The sequence below is a fragment of the Dreissena polymorpha genome, chromosome 11 (genome assembly GCF_020536995.1).
Source record: "Dreissena polymorpha isolate Duluth1 chromosome 11, UMN_Dpol_1.0, whole genome shotgun sequence".
Classification (NCBI taxonomy): Eukaryota; Metazoa; Mollusca; class Bivalvia; order Myida; family Dreissenidae; genus Dreissena; species Dreissena polymorpha.
The window spans coordinates 82,454,902-82,467,392 of record NC_068365.1 but is presented as its reverse complement, the minus strand read 5'-3'; positions in this window follow the sequence as shown (position 1 = coordinate 82,467,392).

Sequence of the window (12,491 nt, the reverse complement as noted above, 5' to 3'; positions counted from 1 at the left end):
GATTTCTGTGGTTGTTTTTTTCCATCAACATTTTGGTCTAATCTGACATTATTTAATTCAAATATTTGTTTACTATAGCACGTAAACGTCAAAACAATATATTGTCGTCATACCGCATGGATTAATTACTTAATATGACCAAAATGAATTTAGACATGGATTATATCCTTGGCTCAAGTTTGGTTTCTTCCGCCTGAGTAGGAACGCGCATCGAGTTTATATATGTATTGCTGCAATTTCAATATTTTATGTATTCTGTGACGTGTGTGAAATTTCAAGTTCTGTTCAGTCGCATTATAACTTTTTAGTAAGCTTATACTTTGTGTACGTTTAAGGTCCATTTGAATAAAATTCTAAGCTGGTAGCTCACCCCTAAATTTGCTATCATTATAAGTGTGTACAATTCTGCTTGTTTTGTTTAAAAGCCACCACTGGTTTCACTGGATGGGAGTATAGGTTTACCCTCTGTGTATGGATTATGCTCATCAAAGAGGTCTAAATTCAGGTCACTGTTACTGAAAATGAAACAAAACTGAATATCGAAAAAACGAAAAAATGTATATAAGACATTAGCATGAAACTTAATACATCATTTTGGCTATATAGTGTCCATTTGTCTGTCTGTCGATGTATTTCTCTGTTCATTCATATGTCCCTCTGTCTCTCCGCAAAACGGAAAACTCAAAAAGATGTTATATTAAAAACTGTGCATACCTTTGAGAATGTATGGAACATTTTTGCATGAAAACCTTAATTTCTGCAGAGGTCAAATGTCATGTGATAGATACTTAAAGTTGAAACTGAGGTGTATGAATGACTTTTTTATGATCCTCGAGGCGAGATTATATTCTAGATGACTATATAATCATGAATTGAACTGTGTCCAATCCTCATGAAAGTGGCGTATAACATGTTTTCTATTGATATCTTGGCTGAGTGCAACACCGATTCCGGTTTTTGTAAAAAATGACTGTCAGGGGACGGAAGGGAGCAGTCTTCCTGTTATTTCTTTTATGAAACTAAGTTTTGCAAAACCATCATGAAAGTTGCCAAGAAAATTTAATTTAACGCTATCTTGACTAAGTTCGAATATGTTTACAGTCCATCGCTACCAAATGCCAGGGCATTATTTTTTGGTTTTTGACTACAGTGAAACACGTCACATATTTGATCCGCTCAAATGATTTTTTTCAGAGCATAAAACAATTGTGATGATGATAATGATTATGATGATGATTCACAAGATTATTGAAAGATGTCGATAAGATATATGTCATATGTGTGATATATTTGGTTGAAAATGAGACGTGCATCAAACGAACATGCTAAATAAAATGTTAAATATGTATGACTTGGGATGTTATATCACCCCAAAATGAATAAGCTCTGGAATTACTATTGTAGATAAGAAAAGATTTTTATCCGTACCAAAGGCAAACCTGTACATTTGATGTGGTTGGGTCGAGTTATAACATTTCAGAAGTTAATCTTGGATTCCTTGACACTGCCATCGACACAAAATTCATGCGGTAAGTCACAATTTTAACGTATTTAGTTTATATGTGTTTGCCTCATTGATGAGAAAATATTGAGGATGTAAATGTTAAAAATATATTTGTATATGTTTAAAGAAACGCATATTCTTATGGTTTCCGTGCATATTCGTACGTTCTTTGTATACATATTCATTTAACTCAACATGTGCTAAAATATATTATAGCATATCACAACTACAAATTGAATCTTAAAATTACAAAGACCGTCTTGCAAAAAATATTAGACTGTATTTCTATGGTGTTTCAATATTTTATTTTCGACAGTTCGTATGAATGGACGACGTTTTAAACTAAGTGTGATAATAAATAATCTATAAGTAACAAGTAACATATATTTAACAACAGAAAGTAACATGTATTTCCTGTATTTTGTTTACTAAATTATAAAAGTAACGATTACAACTGCATTATTTCTGCGCTAGGTAAATTTAAATTAAATAAAAAAATCATATAACTACAACTACTACTCAGTGTTTTTTGTCACAAAATGCTGCGTTCAATACCTTCAGTCATTTTGACATCTTACAAAAACACCTTTTAATAGGATCATATATCCTAATAATTCGTTTTAAAATTCACGAAATATGTTGAAGTTCGACAACTAACGATTGTATGTGTTTGTTTCATGTATTTATCACCTGATAGAGTTTCTGGAGTTAAATTGTTTGCTATATAGATTTTTTTAGCAGATAAGAAAAACAACTCGAAGGAACATGTTTTAGTTCGTACTTTTAATTCGATTTTTATTTTAAATTAAATTTCCACCAATGCCGGGCAGTGCTGATTTATCCTCCGATTATAGGAATTATATTACATGAAGCGATGGTAGGTTAAAGACTTTAGGAATGAAATTTACCAATTTACTTGTAATGTGAACATTGCAGGAAGGCTGTATTACATAGTTCGAATGTTTTATTAGCAATTGTATTTGTTCAGCGAAGCCGAAGACTTTAAAGTCACAGAGACGGGAAATGGCAGCTCGACAGTGGTTGTAAGAGTCAATAATGAAACATTATTAGAATATCCGAAATTGGAATTTTGGATCAAGATAGGTAAGCCTACAGTTCTTTTACTACAAATGACCCATTCAAATAGGGTAGTGATTCCTTATACATTTTCATGTCATAGGGTAACATTTTCAGTTACAGTGTTTTTATAGTTGGTCGATCAAGGCTTAAGATCATTTTAACAAATCATCATTCCCCAGTTCTAATCCCATTGTATTATATTTGCCTGATGTACATTGTAACTAATGAAATATTTTTCATTAACATTATTAAAACACATAATTATATATTAAGAAAAAGTCAGGAGCCTTTTGTTTTAAAGCAGGGAATTATGTCATAGGGTAACATTTTCAGTTACAGTGTTTTTATAGTCGGTCGATCAAGGCTTAAGATCAATTTAACAAATCATCATTCCCCAGTACTAATCCCATTGTGATCAACCTGTAACGCATGAGTGAATATACCATGACCACTATTCTTCATAAAACTTTATGAAGTTAAGGAATAAAGTGATCTCCATGTGTTACAGCTTAGTTTTACTTTTTATAATTAGTTATCATATCTTTCAGAAATGTTTATTAGGTATGTTGTTATATTACCATATTACAACAAGCTTTAATTTGTTTATTACCAGTAATCATGTATAAATGTATGAATAGTTGCTATCTAGCTATGGATAATAAATAACAATATGAAATGTATAGATTTTATATATAAATAAATATATATATATATATATAACACTTCATGAAGCTGAGGAATAAAGTGATCTCCATGTGTTACAGTTATCCTTGATTGCCCACATTACAGAACCAAATACAACAAGAAAAAAAACCCCATGACATTCATATTAATGCGTTGTTATAATCTTAACAGATTTATTAAGTATTGATAAGAAATTAATTTAAAGGCATACAGGATTATTTCTTTGATGTATTCACTGTAAATTTGATGAGAGAAGTATGTATTCAAAGAATATCCCGCTTATCATCATAAAGTGTTATAAGTCCAGTCGATTTGTGCAGATTTTCACCAGAATTGTTCAAGTTGTGATAAAAGCATGAATATTTCCAGAATACTAGCTAAGAGCATACTGAACAATATAAAATATGGACCCACTCTCAAAAATTTGCATAAAGGGGTATGGCAGCCATTTTAAAATTGGCGGCCGTCAAATTCCCAAAACATACATTTAAAAATTCATCAAAATTGTATAAGTGTATCAACTGCCTTAAATCTTGTATTTACCATGAAAATGACCTTATCAATGTTATCAACAAACTAAATTAAAAATAAATATGATAAAATTAAAATGTGGCCATCTTGAAATATGCAATTCTAGCCACATTTGTCAAAATTAATGAAAAATATTATTTTAAACTGTCTTGAACATTTTAACGATCCATTTGAAACATTCATTTCAAACATAATAACAATAGCAAGTGATTGGTTTAATTTGAATAGTTTTTGGAAAAAATGTAGGTTATTTAAGAGTTCAATATCCGTAAACAACACAGATCACATGTGCATGATCAAATAAACATTTATTGTCAAGTCCAAACTACAAGTAAATGTATTCATTCCCCATCACATTGCCCTCCTTATTTGCATAGAGCTGTGCAGCCCAAAGCTGCTTTAATACAATTGCAACGTCCTCGGCAGCCATTTTCACTTTTGCATCCACATCTGATGAGTTCAGCACATGAATCGGAAGCTTGATGTAAGGTTGTACAGAAAGGTTCCCACATTCCATCTTTGTTGCGCTTCCAACCCCAGGAGCTAGGTGGTTGGGGCCTATTGTTGTTTGTTGAGTGACTGTCCTCAGCAAAATCCTGCCTGGTAAGCCGCTCTCTTGATGTGTTAGTGTAACGCGGCAGAGCTTGGTGGGATATTATCGATTGCACGCCCCTTTCGATCTTTTCTTGCCTCATCTACTGTTATGCACTCACTGCTCCAGTCATACAGCAACACAACAACACGTTCAATGTTTGGAGTACATTCATTGATTCTATCGATATCTGGCTTATCACTCAATCTTTCGAAATCTTTAGTTTCTTCATCAAAGACAGACCAGAGTAAATTTTATCATGCAGTAATAATAATCTTTTGCTAAGATTAAACCTTCATCATCGTAATTACAAGATGTTGCCTGCTTGAGAACCTCGCCAACATCTTCTTTAAAGTCTAAAAGAACATCTCTTCCTTGCTTATGGGCTTGTAAATCTGGTAAAGCAGCCAATATCCTATTTTTCAAATGTGTTGCATTGACAGGACCTTCAACAAATACGCCTAATTGTTCAAGACGCTAAGTATATAGTTTTTGCAAGTCTTTCAGCTTAAATACTGGAACGGCATCAGTTTCAGATCGTGATGCATCAATATATTCTACCAATTCAGCAAGAACGAGTCCTTGAACGACCGATTCCTGTCGTTTCTGCTAGGTTTTTGCAATCTGTTTTCGTGTCCTGTTATAAAGATGTATCAAGCAGATGGTATGATAGTTCGCCTCCTGTGATATTAGATCACCAGTACTTAGTTAATCTAAAAGAACTGTATCTTGTATTTCTAGTGCTCATTCCCGTACGCGTCTGTCTATCATGAATGTTGATGCCTCATGAAGGTCTCCAGACTCATCACCACAAAAAAAGCATCCGGGTATCATTGTTTTGTTGAATACCACAAATGGTATCTCCAACAAAGTAAAGTTTTACAGGGAACCAGTTGATTGCTTTACATCTTTGTATAATAGTTTCAAATCAATAGTAACCAGCTCCAATATCTACATCAGTTCTTTTCGTATCAGCAGGACATTGTAATTCCTCGTGTGTTCTCTCTTGACAAATCAAACATTTTTTCCAATCGAATGAATCCAGTGGGTTGTTCGGTAGGTATATCATAAACATCTACAAGTTAAATTATTTTTGCCATAAAGTCTTTACAAACCTGCAATTAAAAAAAACTTGTATAAAAACCTTTTATTTACCGAATTTTCCGGTGAATAAGACAACACTTTTTTTCTACAATATTTGTACCCGCGTCTTATTTAATGATGCGACTTTTCAGTGTACAAAATCCGATTTTAAAAATATTATCACCACCCACCTTTTGCAATAAAATCATCAAAAAATTTATGCAATTCTATCCAAATAAAAATATTTACCATGTGGCAATAATATCAAAAATTGGCCATATGCGTCCTGTATCATTTGTCAGACTGATATGTGTATTTTTTTAGACATCGTTTTCGTTTATGTGTCATTGACAATTGGGAGTGTTGTATTTCTCTATTGACGTGGCTTACATCATTTAGATAGACCAGTTTTGCTCTGTTTCAAGTCTCCCAGTTATTTACACAAGATTGTGCTGGAATGACAGAGGTTGCGAAAGAAATTGCTAAGCACGTCGCGTGAATAACTGCAGAACTTATTAGTCTGGCATCCAGAATAGACATATGCATGTATTGAGTTGAAAAATAATTGACATAGATAATATGTTAGGATATACATTTAAAGAAGTATGTAAGCGTTTGTAATTTTAATGAAAAAATATGTCATACTTTTAATAAAAAATAATTTTAAAAATGCTTTTTTTTTGGCAATTTCGAAAAATGTAATTTTCAAAATGGCCGCTTTTTAAGATGGCCGTCGTATTTTTTCCAAATGAAGAAGTTTATGAATTGGGGATATTATTTGAGAGTTGTATACCACAATTTATTGAAATAGATGAAAAAATATAATTGTTATGATTTTTTGAAGATTTGTTATGAACAAATTATGGCCGCGATTTTAAAATGGCTACAAAGTCCGCCATTTTACTTTTTTAAGATGGGTCCATATCCAAAATTAATTGCTATAACCTTACCTCCATTTCTGAAAAGTTTCATGCTTTTATCATGTTGCGAACAATTTTCACACAAGTTGACTGAACTATATGAAATAGAAGGGAAAACGCGTGTCTACTTTTTAAATGCCATGCGTGTTGTATATTAAAAGTGTATTGTGGACTATGCCATATCTACTCAACATCAGATTACAGTCGAAATGTGTTTATTGTTGAAAATATTGGGTAAGAAGATTGTTTCGAATTAAGCGTTTGTCATAATGTTATCCGGCGAGTATGAACACGCTATGCATGTAATAAACCTTGTAATAGTAAAAGGTATGAGGTCACCCTTAATTAGATTGATGTTGCACTTAGAAACAAGATAAATATGAAGTTTTGCATTCGATTTTTGAATATATTTTGATTTATTGATGTTTTAAAACATTACTTGTTTCGATAATATTCACCAATAAAGCCTAATTTAGATAAAACAAACACAACTTTTGCATTTATATTGGTTTATAATTTAAAAAATTAAAAGAAATTTGAAGTTGAAGTTAAATAATTATTTTATGAGTAAATAGAAGGATAGCGTTAACAGAGATAGTAAAACCGCTTTGCGTGCGCATCGGTATTCAAATAGTTAAAATTTGTCTTGAACAAATTCCGAATTGGCATTTATAAAACTATCACAGTGTATTTATCGTAATGTTAAAGCTGGGCGGGAGAGCGGAAAGTCACTCACTCGTTTTTTTAAACTGCAATTCAACTTCAACTTAACTTTAAGTTTCGTTTAATTTCAAATATTTTATCTCGTTAGTTAAAAAAATGTTGTTAACAAAGATTTCAAAGGCATATGGAGGATACTGTCAGAATACAAAAAACTGCAAAGTCATTATGGGTCTGAATCGGCTTCTTGTCAAACTTGAGAAATGTACCCACATTTGACCAGTCCGCTGTTTGCACAATTTATGTAATTGGGATACACTTTTCACTCGCCTTGGACGTGGCAGCAGGAGGCACACTATGCGGTCGATAAGCATTTACATCAATTCCCGACCTTGTCATTATAGTTTTTTCTCAAACGGGCGATAATGTCAATTGTTACTCCTTTATGAGGTTCCACATAACTTTTCATTCACGAAAGTATATGCCTTTTCCTAATGCCGTAATGTGTTCTCGTTCAAGATTCCGGCAATTAAGTTTACCATATTTAACGGCAGAAAAGGAAGAGACCATTAAGCCAATAATCTAAGTTTTAATAATCTCACACATTCTGCCCTTATGAACTCTTCCTTTTCATCTGGAAAATAACTATAATTCTCTATGAATCAATTAATTGACCTAACGGTTATAATTGTATTATCATTCCCAATATCTAATGATTTATCTTAAAACGTAATCTCGTCATTGGTTTCACAGTGTCGTTACTGTTATCCGAACATGGCTTATTAGTCTGCCCTGCTAGCAAAAGATCATATATACACACTAAGAAGAAATATTATCTGCATTGCGTAAAGTAGCATACACTGGCTTCATTATTTTTGTACACACAAGCGGACAAATTTTTTTTCATTAAAGTCAACAAGCCGTATAGCATCTTGCTCAACTAATTTTTGTATTTATGCATTAATTGTCATAGTTGTCAACTTAAAAAAAACACACGATCTTTTTATATCATCTGCGATAAATTAGAGAGGGGATTATGCACTTTTTGCTTGAAAATGTTATTAGGATCGAAATGTTAAGATATGTTTTTGTAAATAAATAGCAAAAGCATTTATTTTAACGTAACGCAAACATCACCTTAAGAGTCAAGTTACCTGACGACGTCACACACACGCACACACGTGCAGGCGCTCAAACACACGCATGAACACACGCACGAACACACGCGCGCAGACGCACACACACACATCCACACACACACACACACACACACACACACACACGCACGCACGCACGCACGCACACACGCACGCACGCACGCACGCACGAACGCACGTACGCACGCACGCACGCACGCACGCACGCACGCACACACACACACACACACACACACACACACACACACACACACACACACACACACACATCAAATCAATTTACAAACATATCATACTAAAAACCAACAACAAGTAACGCCTTGTGAGTAACGTTTGAGATTTTGAAAAACAATCAGTAGGACTTTGTTGTTTTAATCCCACAAACAATATTTTATAGTAATATCGTTTCTTTAAACTAATGTTCAATAATCTAGGTGGTATGTTTTTGCAACCGAGGTTAATGATCAGATCTTGTATTATCATGACAATATTTGTCTTATTTAGATATGATAAAAGTACCCATTAGATTATTACATATGTAAGGGAATAAAACGACATAATAAATAATTAATCAAATTAAAAAAACATTTTGTACCATTTACGTAGCACGTAGCGAAAGGTTTACATGTCGACAGAAGTACACCCTGTAATTGAAGGATTTTAACATATTTGTTTAACTACATTTCAGAGCGAGCCTACAAAGAGCATTATAACCTATTACTGTATCCAGTGTTTACTACGACATTCTTGATAGGACTGACATTCTTGATGCAGATTGACATTGGCGAGAAACTTTCATACGCCTTGAGCCTATACCTCGCGCAAATATTTATGCTGATAATCATGCCAGAAATAATGCCAGAAGACTTTATGAGACAAAACAGTTTAGGTAAGTATTGGCAATTTAGTGTATTTATATTCTACATTTGACTTTATTATGCAAACCTCCAGTTATTAAGGTACGATTGATGTACATCCTGCAGCAATGCTGGAGGTTAATAAGGTTAATGTGGACTTAAAGGGACTTGCTCACAGTTTGAAAAATGACGATTGTCAAAATAATTCTCATAGCTTCAAACAAAAATGAATGCATAATGTTAAACCAAGCGAAATAACACTCCTGACTAAAAAAAGGTAAAATATAATGGTTAATTAATGGATAATCATCATTCGAAATCGGTAAAATAATAAAGCGTTTTCAAGCATAATTTGCAAAATACGTTGAGTACTACTTTAGCATTTATATTTCGAAGTTGAAGACAAAAGGCTGCGCGGCGCAGTTTTAGCGAATTAGCTTTTGCTTCCAAAGGTCCTGGGTTCAAATCCCGGGCAGGGCATTATTTTGTATTAATATTTTTTTCTTGTTTTTATTTTTAGATAAGACAGTTCATAACAGTATAGATTTTAAAGTAAACATATTTAAAAACACTTTTAAAAAATACGAAAATCTATAAACAAGCCCTTTTAATACGCCATAACTGCATTGGTAATACATTGATTCGGTGTGTACGTTTTCGGGAAACTTACTACGTTTTTTACATGGGAGAATTCAACTTTTGCGGACGCCTTTCTTGAACGCCTGGACTTTTAGTACATTTTTAGTTTTGGTATTTCGGCGCTTATATGCCGAATTCCTGAATTGCAGCGCTTATATGACGAATTCCTGTTACAGGAATTCGTCATATAAGCGTCGAAATACCAACACACCTTTTTAATTATACGAGGAATAATAGTAAATCGGCTGACCGATTTGGCATAATTATTAATAACTTTTGGGGTGTCATTACCTCTTAATTAACTTATTTGATCTGATACTAAAATCACTCCAATAACTTTTTTCTAGTGCATTTTTGTACAATTTTTTCTACTTGCAAAGGAATTATGTGGGAATAGAAGAATAATTGTCAACATGTACGAGTAAACAGTAGCCTGACTGAAAATGTAATTTATTGTGATAAAAAACAACAGAAAAATGTGATTTTTATTACAAAAACACTCCATTTTTGCAGAACATCTTCGTGTACGTCATCAACATTCAATAAGATTCATTTAATGAGTTATGTATCGAAAACGAAAATATGTACGCATATTCGCACTAATTATGTTGTTGTTTTTCATAAGAAACATAACATATGATCACATATTTGGTATAAGTGGTGACTAGATAATTCATGACCCTTAAATTCTTCGGATGTCCATGTCTCTCTGTTTCACACAAAATAATTACACTTAATTAACAAATAATTCGAAAATGCCAAACAACTGGGTTATGTTAATAAAACAAAACAAATATACGGCTGTGAAACATGAATATTGAATTTGTTTATAAAACATGAAATTGTAAAGATGCAAGAGCAATAATGCAGATTCAAGATCAATAAGGCACAATCTTTAGTTGATAGTGGTTTTTACGGTGTGGGGCTTGTGCTTGAAATACTGTACTTGAAATACTGTCCATGTCTTGTTCTATATAGATAATATGAATAATAACACGAGTAAAATCCTGTCCTGTAATATTGTTTAAGCATATATTACTATAACCTTTTCCCGTAACCGGTTATTAACCGGTTAACCGAAACGCCTCAAGTAGTGAAAATGATTTAGAGTACGTAAAAAATTTCATACCCGTCCGCTCGAACAGCTCTGTAGAAACAAAATTTATTTCAAATTTGAAATCGCTTGCGTTGATAACATGCCAGTTTCGTAATAAAATGTATTGTACAATTTATTTTAATAATTTTGTAAATTTATGCTATATATTTTATTTAGTTTTCCTGCGTACATGCACAGGGGTAAAAAATTTAAAAGCTACACAATGTTCATTTTCACGTGTTAATAACTTATTTTTGGTTGGGCCGCTTATTTTACGTTCGCGTCGTATCGCTCACAAAAATGGTGTGTTCATTCTGTTTTAATTTTTGAAACTCAAATTGGCTTAATATAGAAACGTTTTTTCCCTATCTATTCGACGTAAAGTGGGTCGTGTGTGTCCAATGAATTCGCATCTCTTCTAATTTGATACTTACATATTTTGTTGTTTGCATTTTAGCGTTTGTAGCCGAAGTAGTATCGTTTGATTTTCATTATACAATTAAAAATGTGGGTAAAATAAAGAACACGAATGCAAATTAAATTAATTTTGCACGATATGTAAGTTGAATGTTTAATATAATCAGTACATTTATTTAATAGCGAAGTAACTAAGTATAATGATCGCAAATACTGATAGTTACGTATGTTTGTTAACGTATCATAGCGCGCAAAATTTTAAGCAATTACACAAATACTAAATTCAACGGTTTTATTTTGTATCTATTTTTAATTGATGTTTAATTATTTAATAAGTTAATAATTTGTTTTCTTTAATAACACTCTCATCGGACGGTAATGGTGGAATCATTAGACGTAATATTATCATAATTATATTGTTTTTTGATAAACAAAAGGACGTTAACTCGTCAAGATTTCAACTACGGATGCAATTCTTGATAAAAATGTTACTTATAAACACGGTATTTTTGCGAGCAATCAGTGTTGGGTATTGGTAAACAAAACATCAAAATAAGCCGTCTTATGGCTCAACTGTTTTTTATCGCGAGTTCAATAAACGTGTCAATTACTTCTTCGCTAATAGCTCCCACTCACCGCAGTTCGCTAGTTAAATTTTAGCGAGTAAAAAAAACACAAAAGTGTCAGTTATCAAAACGTACCGCCTATTTATTATCACAAAGGTATTGATTAATTGTTTTATTACTTTGATTGTTGACACGTTATTTATTACCGTCAATAGTGCGGCATGTTGTTCTAACTAGTCGCCAGCGCAAGTTGGCAGTATGTCACGTGAAAAAAGTAAAATCGTACGAATAATTCCATGAAAAAAATAATCAAATATTTTTTTCCAGGTTAACCTTTTTCCGAAAATGTAACCGGTTAACTGGTCGTTTCGGTAGGTTAACCTGTTAACCGGTTAACCTCTTTCATCCCTAATAAAAACGCATCTATTTTAAATAATATTTATTCAAATTAGATCTTATTGCTTGATAGATGGTAAATTCCAAATTAAGCTACCCATAGTAATTCTCGTTTGTGCTTTTAAAATTGTAAGTTAAAAGACAGGATAGCATTAAACCCTAAGCATGTGACAAAGCACTGAGCAACGTACACCTTATCAAACGTGACTCGGTCTGTTGACATGTTTCAACATATACAGAAGGGGGACCAGACATTTTGAAAGTTGTCGCCCAATCCCTTGGGAATATTAATCTTCAAGCTGTTTATTG